The sequence below is a fragment of the Stenella coeruleoalba genome (genome assembly GCF_951394435.1).
Source record: "Stenella coeruleoalba genome assembly, chromosome: 17".
NCBI lineage: Eukaryota > Metazoa > Chordata > Mammalia > Artiodactyla > Delphinidae > Stenella > Stenella coeruleoalba.
Genome location: NC_137163.1, coordinates 28,940,313 through 28,956,349, shown reverse-complemented (window position 1 = coordinate 28,956,349; position 16,037 = coordinate 28,940,313). Strand labels below are relative to the sequence as shown.

Genomic DNA, 16,037 nt, shown 5'->3' with positions numbered 1-16,037 from the left:
AGGCTTTCTCTAGTTGTGGCGAGCAGGGGCTACTCTTCGTTGTGGTGCTTGGGCTTCTCATTGTGGTGGCTTCTCTTGTTGCAGAGCATGGGCTCTAGGCGCTGGGCTTCAGTAGTTGTGGCACGTGGGCTCAGTAGTTGTGGCTTGAGGGCTCTTGAGCGCAGGATCAGTAGTTGTAGAGCAGGGGCTTAGTTGCTCTGTGGCATGTGGGATCTTCCTGGACCAGGGCTTGCACCCATGTGCCCTGCATTGGCAGGCAGATTCTTAACCATTACGCCACCAGGGAAGTCCTAAAGAACAATTTAAAAAGTGCTTAAGAACACAGCAGATTGCAAAAATGCTTTGCAGGGTACAAAGATTTCTGATACATGAAAAACTACTGGAAAAAAATGATCATTTTCAAATGCATTTCCAGCAAAAAGCCATCTTGAACCAAATTTTATCCCACCAAATTGTATGTTTTCAATTCTGTCCTTGTAGTCAGGAAAAGCTGCCAGGCAGAGGGATCAATGCAGGCAAAAAATAAAGGCATAAAACAGCATGGTTTGCTCTCTGAACTGCCAAGAAGTCGGACTTGGCTGAGATGTACGGTGAGGTATGGGGAGGAGCTCTCAGGGAGCAAGAGAGCTTCCCAGGATGGACAGGGAAGTAGGAACCAGATTGCGGAGGAAATTATCAATCGTACTAACAGTTTTATCCTTTAGGTAATGGAAAACCATTAAAAAGTTTCAAGCAGAGATTTGCATTTTAGGAAGCTCTAAGCGAACTGGAAGCTGAGAGAAATGTGAAAACTAGATAAAATAAAACCAGATTATCCAACATGCCAGCATTTAAAATTCTCTGTTAATTGATAAAATGGTAAATTCATAACGTTACTAATGGCAGAATGAAGTATAAGGAAAGATAAAAAGATAAAAACACGTGTATTACAACCTTGATATCGAATATATTTTATTTTTTTGAAAGGTAATCAACATAGACTCTATATGGTGACATCAAAGAACCTGATGAGCTAACATATGTAAAAGCACCCAGAACATGCCTGAAATATAAAAGAGGCTTAATAAATACTATAGCATTTCATTTGATAAGTTCCATTACCAGCTATCTCCCAAATAGTAGTATTATTTATACTCTCTGTATGGAGAAAGGTACCATTATAAGAGAGATCAAAGCAATAAATTCAAAGTGAAAACATTTTAATTTATTTTGTAATTTGAAAGCGTTCATTGCACTGATTATTTGTGTGTTTAGTAATAACAAGGCAAGAGTCACCATTATAGATGACTAATAAAAACCTGCTGTATAGCACAGGGAACGCTACTCAATACTCTGTAATGGTCTATATGGGAAAAAAATCTAAACAAAAAAAAGAGTGGATATATGTATTTGTATAACTGATTCACTTTGCTGTATACCTGAAACTAACCCAATATTATATATCAACTATACTCCAATAAAAATTAAAAAATATATAAAACCATGTCTTAACCATTTCTTCTCTTCAGACTTAATACCAATTCATCAAGACTCTGCTCTAGACCTCAAAATAACTACTCATTGTCACTTTTGGGAAAAAATTCCAACAATGGCATTCTCTGAATTGAACTCCTATGTCTAAAAAATAACTTCAGGATCCAAGTAAAAGAAGCTGGAGTGGGAGGTAAAGAAAATATATGTCAAGCACTCTAACAGTTATTAACGCCCCTCACTTTACTCTAGCAACATCCCTATAAGTTATCCCTGTTTATGTCGATGGCGAAACTAACACTCAAAGAGATTGTGTGACACACTTCCCTCTGCAAGAAGGTGGATGGAGTGAAAGAGCTTAGGCTTTGGAATCAAACGCCTCTAGCTTTCAATCTCATTCTTTCCTCTATCTACACCACCTTTCCAGGGAGAAGACCTTATCTTAGTTACTCTTTTATGTCCGCATCTAACAGATCAAATGATTCAGAAGAGAAGTTTAATCAATATTGAATAAAATAACGATGGAAGGAAATTTCATAATGTAGCAACTGAGCTCATTTTTAGAAAAGAGTTCAGTGCACAATAATTTATGAATTCCACACATAATTAGGAATTCATTTCTACATGTATCCTGGAGATAGCTGTAAGGAGGAACAATTGTTAATTAAAATGATCCAGAAAAAGGATGAAGTAAGTCAAATGAATAATGGAAATTGACCTATACTTCCCAAATAATCAAAAAATAAAAAAGGAGAGGGACTTCCCTGGTGGTCCAGTGGTAAAGAATCCACCTTACAATGGTGGGACGCGGGTTCGACCCCTGGTCAGGGAACTAAGATCCCACATGCCGCGGGGCAACGAAGCCCACGCACCACAACTACTGAGCTCACGCACCTCAACCAGAGAGCCTGCGTACCACAAACTACAGAGCCCACGCGCCCTGTAGCCTGCGCACCACAACTAGAAAGAGGAAAAGCCCACACACCACAACTAGAGAGAAGCCCACGCATGGCAATGAAAGATCCCGTGTGCTGCAACTAAGACCTGATGCAGCCCAAAATTAAATAAATTAATTAACACAAATAAAAAGGGAGAAATATTTTTTACAAAGATGTGGCAGCAACTGCTAATTGTTCCCCAATACTTGTTTTCCCATTTTTCTACTACAATAGAACTTTCCAATTTTAGCTAACTATATGGCTCCCTGGAATAGCAATCACATTTCCCTATTTTCCTCTTATCTAAGTGTAGCCACACGATTGAGTTCAGGCCAAGAGAATGTGAGGGAAAGTGATGCGTGCAGCTTCTAGGATAGGTCCTGAAAGTGATGGGGTGTGTCCTTTCTCTCACCTTTTCCATTCTGCTTTCTGGAATGTAGATACGATGCAGCATCATCTTGGACCATGAAGCTGAGGACAACAGCACCTATGTGATAGATGATAAAGCAACAAGACGGAAGGAGCCTGGGTCCAGTTCTGGAGCTAAGCAGCCATGCCAGTCTTATACCACTTAACTTCAAACTAGTAGGTGAGAGAAACATAAGCTCCTATCTTGCATAAGCCACTGTCATTCAGGGTCCCTGTTACATGACACTGAACCCAAACGCTCATTAATACCCATGGAGACCATGGTGGCAGGGTTCTTGTGGACTGGCTCATTCTCTCTTCCAATCTCAGGATTTCTTTCCTTCTAATAACATGGAGGCCAGGAAATCATTCGCTGTGAATCAAAAATCAGCTTACATCTTTAACTGGGCAAGATGACTCTTGGAAGTACTCCTAAGTTCACTGAAACATTTCTTTTCAAAAACTGGAATGTCATTTTAGTCAAATAGCTTTTTTTCTTTCGGTGTGACAAAAACAAAATATGCCAAAATATATAACATATCCGATTCTTATTTTGAAAAAAGTGAGATCAAAAGGCATATCTAAATCTGACTTTCTTTCACTTTCTCTCTCTTCTTCTTTCTTTCTCTTTCTTCCTTATTTTAAATCTATAGAGGACCCAAGACTTTGTGAACTAAGTTGGTCAATGTCAAAACAAATTTTAAGCCACTTTGCAAATGACCAGGGGTTAGGCACATCCAGTGTCCCAGATCAAGTAGGACTGTCTTTACCTATTCTTTTAAATCTACTCTAGCTTCTGTCTAAGCTCTATGTATATCAAACTTTTTAGTAGAAATAAAACTCAGCTGAATGCCAAAATGTCTACGTTTTGAGCATTTTGCCTGCTATTTAAAGGGATATGAGTTTTGAAAAATTCAATAAAATAACTCCCAGTCATGTCTCTTTATTACAATATTGGAGCTCTGCAACCTACAAGCAATTCACTTAATCCCGCTAAAGCTTGGTTTTTTGACCTATGACGTGAGGACCGTAACTGTACTTGACTCAGGATTGTAACATGAAGCACTAATAAGCACTAATCAAGCACCTAGTAGAGTGTCTGGCACATTAGAGAAGCTAAGTAAATATCAGCTGTTATTTAAATTATTATTGCAATTGTTATTTGCCACAGACATTTGCAGTTTCTGTGCTCTAAAAACTGATCTCCTTCTTGTAGGAAGATGATATTCTTTGACTGCGCACCATCTGCTCTGGTTGTTTAGTACAAACATGTTTATGCTGAACAATCTATATATTTGCAAAGCGTCTGGACAGGGTCTAGAATTAGCCTACATCCATAAAATATAATGAATTAATAATGCAAAGTAAATTTCTCAGTTAACTCTTTAATTTTAGCTACTTGAAATTCATACCAAATCCACACGGGTCTTCTTGTTGAATAATAATCAAACCTATACTCACTTGATTATTATCTATTTTGTTCATTAACAGAGTACCTTTCATTATTAATAAAATTTTATTACTACTCTGTTTATTTTGCATGATTCTAAAAGACCATTTGAGGGAATATTTAAATTCCTTGTGGCTTTTCACAATTATGATAGGGTAAATGTTCATATATATACATGTATGTGTATATATATGTGTGTGTGTGTGTGTATATATATATATATATATATATATATATATATATATGATATGTGAGTGTATATATATACCATGTAGTAAAATAAAAGTTTCTAATAAATACTATGACTTCAGGGGAAAAACAAGAATATTCATCCTTTGTGTCACTGACAGCTATGAGCCCAAAATAAAATCTAACAATTGCATAATGGTAAAATCCACAGGAAGTGCACTTTTTAAAGGCATGTATCAAATAAGAATGAGAAGATGGTGTAAGGCAGAAACACATTTGTGAAACAGACACTGTCATACAACACGTTTAACAATTGTACACTCTTAAATCAACTCTGGGGTCAAAGAAGATCTCAAATGTAATTCAAGGGTTAGAAATTGTTTCCAACTAGATAACAATGCTCGCTTCATCTTCATTCTGTGCCTACAAAAAATTATATAGTATTTTCTCTGCAGATTATCCACATTCATTTAACACTCTACAATTCCCTTCCCCCACCTTTATACCCTTCCCACCCCGTCCAAGACAGACCTAGAAAAGAATAAATTTCCTTAACTGAAAAAAATAAAGTAAAACTTAATCTTATGTCCTGATTGTTTCTTTTAAAGTGCTGAACTACAGCCATTTTGCTTAATTTCTTTTCAAATCATTTATATTTGAATATGGTTAACACATGATATTTACAATATAAAAGGACTTAAAATACCAGATTTTAATAATCCGTAGGTGGCTCTATGCAAAGCAGATGTTCTATTATGCTTTCCAGATTCTAGCTGTAAGCACAATTAGTTTAAAGACAGTGCTTACGTATCATTTTAGTACATTTCAGGACATAGTTAAAACTACGTTAGAGAAAAGCGAAAATGAACAAAAGCCAGGACTACTTAACTGCAAAGAGAATTGCCAAGAAAGATTAAGTTCACGTATGTTATGCCAACAATAGGCAGAACTAAAAAGCAACTGTAACCAAGTGACAACCAAAAGCAACTGTAACCAAATGACAAGCTCTTAGAAGAGCTTGCTTGGTGCACTGTAACAACACCAAGAATGACAAAATACCAACTTTGTTCACAGCTTTGCACTCTGCATGCCTTTGGCAAGGTTTCAACCCAGTTATTAGTTATTCCAGTATCTTCAGACAACCTAAAATGCCAATCTACACTTTTGGAAAATGACAACCTGATAAAACTCAGATTGAGTAGTTTCTATCAAATTTGCTAGAGAAGACAATTTCTACATTTCAAACAATACTAATTGTTTTCTATGTTCACATCAAATTCTATGTCATCATCAAATTCAGTTCCCAACTTACCAACAACCTGGTTATATGACCTAAGCAAAGTTTACATTGAATCCATTGTACTGAGTTTACCTTAGTGTCACAACCCTTATTACACTCAGTATCCAGTAGCATTTTCTCAAGGCAGAGAACACAGATAAGCTGTTAATGCATAAATATAAAAGAATACCACCTTCAGATCAACCAAGTGACACAGATGAATCACTCATTGTTTGCAAAGTATAGGGCTAGCTCCTTACAAACAAAACTGAGGTAGTCAGAAATGGAAAATCAAATATGCAAAATGCCTCACTAATCACCTTTTCTCTGGATTTTCACCCTTGGGTTTCCCTAGCAATATATTACACTTACTTTCTAAACTGCAGTAGAAGGAGAAGCCCATTCAGTTTTACGTTAAACACAACTTACAGAAATTTCAGTTTATGTTTATTTACTTGGCCAATTTCAATGCGTCTGTCTACATAAGAATGGAGTAAAACTGAACACAGACCTTAGATTGCTTCATGTTGAATTTTATAAAATCATTAGTATTTACCAATTTTTGACCTACAAAATGACAATGTCATGTAGTTCAACCTGTAAAACTGTTTTGTAACTTGAACGTACCGTTTCATAAAATCAGTAACCTGAAAACTTTTACATTTAGTTCAGTGGCATTGAATATTTATACAGTTGATTTGATTACTTTAAAATGATATTTCATTTAAAAAATAGCAAGAGACAGAAAGTTGGAGAATACATAAAAAGTAAGGAGGTTATACTCTCCTCTGAAGTGAAAGTAAACCCATGTGGTGCATTCAAGAAAGCATCCTCTTTCTAAGCTACAAGCTGATACTACTAAAGACTAGTTTTTTAACAGCTGACTTTCAAAAGCATTTCCTTTTGCCCAGTGGTGCAAGGGATGGCAGGAGGTGATAAAATAAATATAAAGTGTTATGTGCTGACCCGTCATCTCTTAGGGACCAAATTTTAACTAAGTTCATAGATTCATCCCCTCTTAACTCAATTACCACTGAAAAATGACTACACAAACACACACACACACACACACAAAATAGTCACTTGAAGTTAACCGAAGCCTCAGAACCACACAGCCACAAAAATGAATTCCTCCTCTAAGTTCACAAGGCATCATCCTCCCGCTGGATCCTAAAGTGCAGCTGACTAAAAGGCCCACCTGGATGTACCTGCAGTTTGAGGATAAACAGATGATTAATCAGTCAGAAGAACAATAAAAACTCTCTCCAGAAAAGGGGGAAATGAGCATATTTTTCTGGCAAGAACATAGAGATGATTATGTTATTGATCAGGCTTCCCTAACGGAGTAGGTTTTGCTTGGAGGTGGGAGTGGCTGTTCACAGGTAGTATTGAGAGCGCTGCTGAGTGCAGCACCTTGGCCTTTAACAAAAACAAAATCAAGTTGTTCTATTAGTGTGCACACCTGAAGGTGCTTTCCAACCGGTAAAGTGCTTTGTAAAAAGTTGATGATCTATGTTAGATAGTTCTCTGATTAGAAAGAATTTATTCCAGATTTTCTACTGCAATACAGCTGATATTTTGGTAGCAGGATCAATAGTTTGCAAGTGTCCAATTGTCTTTTAGGATTAGCAAAAAGAACCCTGAGGATAGGTTTTAATCGCATGCTAAACCAAATCCTTTCAGCTAACCCATTAGCACCCATCACTACCAGGCTTTGTTTATTTTACTTGTTTATTGTCTCTCTCCCTCTCCTAAAAGGTAAGCTCAATGGTGGCCCTGGGCTGTCTCATTCATTGCTGGCTGTTATCTCTAGTGCCCAAATAATATCAGACACTTAGGAGAGAATAAATATTGCTGAATTAATTAAGTAATGAAAATTATAGTACTAACACTGGTAATACCATCGATCCACACAAAAACACAAAATAAGAGTGATTTCTTGTTTGTATTTATTATTTGTCCCTTCCTAATACCATTTCCACAAATTTCACAAATTTTTCAGATATTTGGCCCAATTTCACAGCTGGGTGATGAGTAACAAGAAAACATTCATAAAGCACTTTGAATTTCTGCCATAAAGCATTCTATGTAAATAAAAGAAGACCTATATGGTTGACAGAATATGCGCTTTGTGTTCATTCATTTATAAATCGAAATTTACTGCGTCTCCACAGTGTAATACACACTTTCACACAAATTATCATTATTAGTCTTTATTAGATCCTGTAGTAGACAGTATGCTTCTAGGTTTAGAGATTAGGAGCAAGGCTTATACTGGTTGAGCATATTAAATAACTAGGATTTGAACCTACTCTAATCCAGTATTTTGTCATAGCCTTGTTTTCTTATTTCTATTTTTTCATCCCAGCAGACACTTTAATGCTTGTTACTTTCCCGTCTGCACAGGTAACATGCTGTGGCAATGGGGAAGAGTCATTCATAGAAAGATCTACGCACTCGCTTTCTTGGCATCCAGGGCCTTGCCCATTCATCTCAGGACAGCTTCTGCTCGTCCTGGAAGAGGATGCAGCCGCCACGCTGGTTTTGCATCCTCAAGAGATGCTCTCGCCCTGTGCTTCTCCTTGACCAACGCGAGGAAGAAAAGGCCCACGCCCTCCAGATCCGCATCTTCGCAGTGGAAAGAGACGCTGGGAGAGAGGTAGGTGCAGGAGGTCCGCAGACGCTGGTGGATAGGCGGTTGACGGCAGCCTTCACCTCAGTGGAATAATTCTGACAAATGTGGGAGCTCGTGGTTGGTTGGCAAAAAGAGCTAACCACAAACAACGGTGTTGCTTGGTCCCTAAGGCAGGGAATGGTAGAGATGATACGGAGGTTGTGACTGGAGAGGAGGATGGAGGGCGGAGGGAGGCTGGAATAAGCGGAGTCCTGGGTCTGTTCAGTTCCAACCAAACACTGTTGATGCAGGAGCCAGATGTGCAGGACCACCGGGAGAGAGGCCTCCATTTCTTTAGCAGATATTAAAACATGTCACCAAGCCTTCCATCTTAAGTGAGAAATCAATGTTTGAAGAACTCCCTTTTCTGGATGTGAAAAAGGTTTGGAATTTAGAAATAAAATCCTCCCAGAAATAGAGCAAGATTTAGCATACTTCATATACGTCTATGAAAAAGGGAAATTAAGGAGAAAAGGATTATGAGTTTTTCATAAAGGTTTTCGTGACTTCAAACTTCCTTTTATATTCTGTAAGTTATCATAGGTCATGGTGTCAAATCTACCAATATCTAAGTCAAAATGTTGAAATTTCTTGTGTCTGTATCACTTCAAGGGGGTCCACTAAACACAATCCTTCTTCCCTGCCTGGATTCTGGATCAACTGAAATGCAAGGCAGGGAAGAGGGTTGATGAAAGCCATAATATTACCGTTATTACCAAGAGAGGTAGGTTGGAAAATATAGTGTATATCTGCAGGCAAATGTGATGCTGAACTCTAGAATTAAAATCCCGAGATGGGCAGGAAGAGCCTGTGTTCCCCAAAAGGGCATTTCCATCCCACTGTCTCTCAGAGGGATTTAGTAGTTTGAGTAACTGGGAAATTAAAACCAAGAGTTTGACTTCTCTGATATGAAGCAGCTGAGAAGTCCTGCTCTCTGCCTGCAGTTCACTCAAAAGGAATAGAGGACAGCTGAGTGAAGCCTGCCCAGTTCTGTCTTCCATTGTGACAGGTATTTTGATCTATTACCTGCCCAGGGGCAATGACTAAGGTGTCAATCTTGAGCGCCTTTCAGAATCACCCAGAGGACTTGTCAAACCCCAGATTGTTGGGCTCCACCCACAGCAATATTGATTTGCATTTCTGATGAGTTCCCAGGTGATGCTGATGCTGGTGGTTGGTGGGGGAGGGAAGGAGGACACGCCATACTTTGAGGCCCACTGGCACAGAAAGTGGTAAAGAGCATCCCATTTCATCAGTGATGGGCGCAGGGGCAGGCACCCAGTGGTGACACGTTTGCTGGATTGGATTGAATATTAATATGTTGCTTGATTTCATGCTAACTAGCGTGTGAAAACAATTTTTGAAAAGATTTTATATATGTCAGTCTTGAACTTTCACCCATTTTTAAAACTAAACTTCGTATCATCTTCATTTGAAGTTCTTAATTCTTATTCACCACTTTCCAGAGCAGACTGGATATGAATCAGGAAAGACTTGAAGCTATAATGCTGCAAACATGCCTATTTTTGTACAGTTTCCTTCTGAAAGTACCAGAAATTCTCCCCAAAAGGGCATTTCCATCCCACTGTCTCTCAGGGGGATTTAGTAGTTTGAGTAACCAGGAAATTGAAACCAAGAGTTTGACTTTTCTGATATGACTCTAAAACATTTGAAGGCTTACTTATCTTTTCTCATCTAGCAACTCCTTCTATGTATGTTCCCTCAAGCTATAGATAAATCTTTCATTCACCATTTCTAAATTACATTCAGACTTTTCACAAATTCAGAGAAAATTTTCATTCTCAGTTTTGCAGTGAATTAAAAAAAAACAATTAGGCTATATTAAATGAAAGGTGATCTAGCTAACAACACTTCACAAATTTCAGGTCCTAAATAATTTAAAAGAAACCAGGACTTTGAAAGGAGAGAAATGTTACAACTGCAACATGAATCCAGAACGCAGAAATGATACAATAGGTTCACAGGGTTTTATAGAGTTATAGAAGCTTATTTGAAGGAATTCTTTTTAAAGAACTTTGTGTAGAGCCGGAATAAACTGAATTCTATGAGCCACTCCTTGACTGCCCCCTACTGGGTAAATTTCGAAGTGCTGACCGGAGTATAGTACTTGGATTTAAGATTTTACTGAAAACATTTGCAGTGAGTTTTTTTTATAGGTTTTCAGGTTTTATGGAAGGCTTGTGTGATCCTTATTTCCTATATCTCTGTACAACCAAAAGTGATTTCTTTCAATTATATTTAATCCTTGATGATACATATCTTGACTTCTCATTTGTACTAGTCACTTTGTCTAAGGGGTTTTCAATAATGATAATGAAAGCATTGCACTCAGGGATAACCACAGACAAGAAATTCAGTGTATTGCACCTTCAGAGAGGAAGCCACCCCTTCGTATACTTCAGTGAAAGACATAATTTTCTGAATGCAGGGGCTATCACAGGCTGTAGAGTTGATTTTTGGTAACAAGTGCTTTGCATGTCATTTTATACCTCAATTTATCTATACTTATTGACAGCAACTAAATATGGACTTATAAAAAATGTATTGGAAACTAAGTTGCTTTTTTAAGGTTTAAGGGAATATCAGTAAGATGACAAGTCTTCTTAAATATTTGGGGGATGGCAGATGTGGGAGTTAAGTTTAGGTAGTTAATGTGGATTTACGTTTTAAAGGTCTTACCATAATTCTTGTATCCTGAGTTTCTTGGCCTGTGAACTGAGATTGTGGGTGGGAACAGTTTAGGTATAGATAATGTCTTATAAGCCAGGCCCATTTGTCTCCCGTGTTCACTTGTCACAAGAATTAAAGCAGAAGGGCTGATTTAGCTTCCAGAAGAGGAAGTTGCTAGGGCAAAGTTGCAACCCTACCCATTATCGGACAAGGTGTTTCTGCAGAATAAAAATCCAAGATTTTACAAAGGATAGAACTTGCACTAGAAACCTGAGGGTCTAAAGTAATGTAATGAATCTAAATAAATCTAAGCTCACATCACATTGAGCGTCAAGACTTCAGTTTTAGTCATTATTATTCTGGGGCTTCTCCTACCCTAGGTTCAGGTGAAGATCCCAGTAATCTTGTACAGAGCAAAATATTGGGACTGGCACCTTCAGTTATCCATCCTCCCTGGGTTGCCCTGACTCTTATCCAACACCCAAGTCCATGTGTGCTCCCCACACTATGGGGAGGAGATGCAGGTCTCCACTGCTCCCAGAACCTGCAGCCTTCCTGCCCCCCAGTCTTGGAGAATCACTACTCTCAACACTTTCTAATCACCTCTCTCCTGCCCTTTCTGGGTCACCCATCATAATTTCCTTAATGAGTTCATGTTATCATTATAGCCAGGACGAAGGATTGTCTTCCAATGATTTCTGTGGGAAGGCTTGCCAGAGGACCTCCCTGGAGGCAGACAAACACCAAGGCAGGAAAAATGATGTAGAGAATAAATATAACTCTGTTTCCATCCTTTCTGATTCTTTCACAGAAGTCAAATTGAGAGTAGTATTGCAACATCAATAAATTATTCTGCAAAATTAGGGAGAAAGGAATGAAATGAGGAAGATATGAGGCTGGGAAACTGGAAGAAGATTTAGATAAAGTGCATCTTTGTAATTCATTGTTTGACTTATTTATTTCTACTGCCATCTGCTGGTACACAGGAATTTCTAGTGCGCGGAACCAGAGGGAGAAAACTTAACCCTTTAATTTGTTGCAGCCTAAACAGATTGTAAGGTTTGAAGATAAGCCCCTTTAGGGAATCATAATCATAAAAGGTTAACAATAGAATACTAGCAATGCTTTAAATACAAATCAAGTTGTAATATACTGGGGTAGAGGTCTATAGAAAGAGGAAAGAGACAAGGAAGTGGATATTTACAATGCCAGGGGTCAGTAGGTTGGAGCCAGAATGCTGCTAACAGTTGGGAGACTTCATAAATGTTGTGAATACAGTGCTTCATAGGGTCTTCTGGGCTCCTATCGTTATTCATGCAGTTACGGAAGATAAAGTAATCCCGGAGTATATCTGAGCTGCTGAATACATGTTCCACTGAAGGCTTGCTCATCTCTCGCCCATTTTGCTCTTTACCTAAAACAGCATCATCTAGAGTTGAGGGAATCTTATTTTTTTAAGAAAAGCTGGACAACATTAGGCAGTGTAAAATCTCTCTTATATGCCACTGGGGGACAAATTAATGTATTCTATAGTCTGAAAATTAGACTCCATGCTGCACACAGTAGCCTGAATGTGCAGGACTGCCTTGATGTCAATCAGTGTATAGTCTTGAATTAATATACATCCAAAATCAAAACAAAGGAACAAAGCATTCTGCACAGAAGCGTGTTGTATATGTTCTTGACCATTTATGGAGTCAACACCTAGGCTATAAAAAGATTTCTTAAGATCCTGGATTCAGCAAGGGCTAAAATATTTAATGACAGAATGAACACCGTCAGTGGTGCTCTTGAGAGATTTCAATTCCACAAAAGGAATCAACTGCTACTGAAGACACGGCTGTTGTGTAACAGGTTAGGCAACTGTCTCAACATCACAAATGGAGAGATTTCTGAGATCATGATGAAGTTGTAGAGTTGATGATAAACTCATTCAACATTGCTACTTGAGTGAGTTAAATGTGGTATTTAGAGAATATAGCCAACGGACAATGAATTAGTCAATGTTTTTACTCACAAATAACTCCCAACTTGGACTAGCTTAGACAAAATGGGAATTTGATGGTTAACAGAATTCAGCTGCAGTTTATATAGACCAATCACAGGAAGATCAGGGATCTGGTTGGGCCTTAGAAACAGCTAAAATAAAGGTATTGCTTGGGTGCTTTCAGTGTTCATCAGCTGTGCTTCTCAATTCATAACAGCTTCATCTCTAGTATAGAAAGTCTTTCCTCACAGGAGGCATTATGTCCTCTAACAGCTTCCTAGATTTCCATGCCCACCACTCCTGCCACTAAAAATTCTTAGGGAAGATTATTGACTGGCTTGAATTGGGGGCCAATGTATGAACCAACCACCTCAAGCCACAGGTAACATGGAGTAACAGTTAAATCCTGATTGCCCAAGTGTGGTTCTGATACTTAGTAACTCTGGGATCTTGGAAAATCTACTCAATTTCTGTGTATCAGTTTTCTCAACTGTCAAGTGGGGATATAATAGTACCTAGTTTAGAAGTTTATAGTGGGAATTAAAAGGGACGTTACTGTGAGAATTAAAAGAGCAGTAAAGTGCTTAAAACTATGCCTGACACAAAATAAGCACTGTTTAAGTGGTGGTTTTCCTCCTAGAACAGCAGTTCTCAATCTTGGTCATATATTAGAATCATTCAGGAAACTTTAAAAAGTACTTGGTGACTTGGTCTCATCACCAGATAATTGGTTTGGGAGTAGAGCCTAGTATCAGGATTTTTAATATGCTTCTCAGAAAATTCTATGTGCATCCAGGATTGAGAACTGTTGCAGTAGATTATAAACTCTTTTGATGGAGGGATTTTATGTCCACCATTCAATCTTCAGTGCTTAAAACCATGCCTGGCACACAAAAGATGCTGAAAAGTATTTGTTGAATAACATAATGAAGCAGCTATAGAAACTGCTATATCTAGTTGAATTAAGTCTGGGGTGTGTGTGTGTGTGTGTGTGTGCGTGTGCACACGTGTGCACGTGTGCATGCTCACACATATATACACACACACACTACATTTATGAAGAATACTGGGCCTGCTACAGATTGCAATACTCTACACAACAGAACTTTAAGTCTAAATGCTATTCAAAATACACAGGCAGATATCTCTTCCCTCGTGTTATCAAAATGGGCACAGACGTGTACATACATGCATGTCTTCTGTTTTAAACCTTTCAGCGACTTGCAACTGCATTAAAAAAAAGTTTCAGGCAATTCTCATTAGTCATGGTGGATAGGTTCTACAGAGTCACCAGGAACAGTGAGTCAGTGAATATGGAACCATTCTCCTAGGCAATAAACAGGGTTAAGTTACTACAAGCCTGTAGTCTCAATATATGTGTATATATTGGGGGATTACTACTCCCAAGCCTTTTTATACTGTTAGCTGCATTAAAAGCACCTTGCTCTGATGAATTCAGTGACAAACCAAACTGAAGGAGTCTGTGTGGGTAGAGAGAGTATTACATGACAAAGTGACTAGAGAGCATCAAGTGCTATGACCAGGCCAAATTTGATATGAATGAATTTACCATAGCTTTAGAAAATTCATGGTCAAATATTTCTCCACTTCCCATGAGATAAGGTCATGATCAAGAAGAATAATTTTGAGTTATTCCTTCTCTCTATGAGATAAACTGTGGGATAGAGTTACATAGAAGTTGCATGACAAAATTCAATTCCAGGGATTGATTTCCAACTTTCTGAAAAAGCAAAACATGCAGAGGAGTCTGCTTTAAATGACAACATTATTGCTCAGATGACTGGGTTATGCTTCACATAACTTGGCTATACACGTTTGAGATAAATATTACCTATATGAGGTATATATGTATGTTTATGTGTATATAAGTATGTATAGAGATATATGTGTGTGTATATATAGGTATATATATATATATTTTTTTAATATTTATTTATTTATTTTGGCTGAGCTGGGTCTTAGTTGCGGCATGCAGGATCTAGTTCCCTGACCAGGGATCGAACCCAGGCCCCCTGCATTGGGAGCGTAGAGTCTTACCTGCTGGACCACCAGGGAAGTCCTAGTATATAGATTTTTATATATTTTAAGACTAGTTATAATTCCCAATTGTGTGAATCATTTTACAAGTTGAAGAAAACCAAAAGTTAAGACAAAGAACCTGTAGTCCATATGTGTGTGTCTTTACCATTTTAGGAAGAAACACAAACAATGAGTCTGGCTTTTACTTTTTTCATTCAGTAAGCTATTTGGACATAAGATGTGTGCTTTCCTCATTAAGACCTTATTGTCCTTAGCTTCTATTTTGGAATCTGCTGCCAGGAAATGGATTTCTAATTACCTTTGTGACCAATAAAAAAGGTTTAGAAAACCAGATGTTAAACTAGGAACTAATTTCCGCACAAAGAACATGTATAGAAAGATGAATATTCCAAGTTTTTCACCTTGTCAGTGTTCAAACAAAATCATTCAAATTTGTCTTCAGTAAATGTGCACTTTATGTTCTTTGAGTGGTGAGGAAAATAGTCAGTCCTACACTGAGATGACATAGCAGTTTGCCTACATACCAAAAGTCCTTGACTGTCCCCAGCTAAATACTTCATAGTCTGCCTTTACCCTGTATTCTTCTTAATTTAGTTCCCCAAATTAGGAAACAAAATAGGGGATCATGCCATCAGAGCATGTCTACCAACTTGTTCTTATGGTATCTAAGACAATCCACTCTCCTATTCTAGATCTCAAGGACAGTTTAAGATCAAAGGCTCACACAAGGTGGGGGTTTGATCTAACTCCTTTTTAGCAGGACTGAACAAAAGAGATACCAAGACAGATATCTAGAGTGAAGAGGCCAGGGTGCATCTCTGCTCTTGTTCTTTTTTTTTTCTGTGGTACGCGGGCCTCTCACTGCTGTGGCCTCTCCCGTTGCGGAGCAC

General features: G+C 38.1%; 1 long non-coding RNA gene across 1 annotated transcript; it reads left to right on the top strand.

The window, feature by feature from the left end:
• Positions 1 to 1,512: 1,512 nt before the first annotated feature.
• Positions 1,513 to 8,346, top strand: LOC307176288. Its single transcript, XR_013824692.1, has 3 exons — positions 1,513 to 1,663; positions 2,849 to 2,997; positions 8,141 to 8,346. It is a non-coding gene; the product is annotated as an uncharacterized lncRNA (long non-coding RNA).
• Positions 8,347 to 16,037: the final 7,691 nt, after the last annotated feature.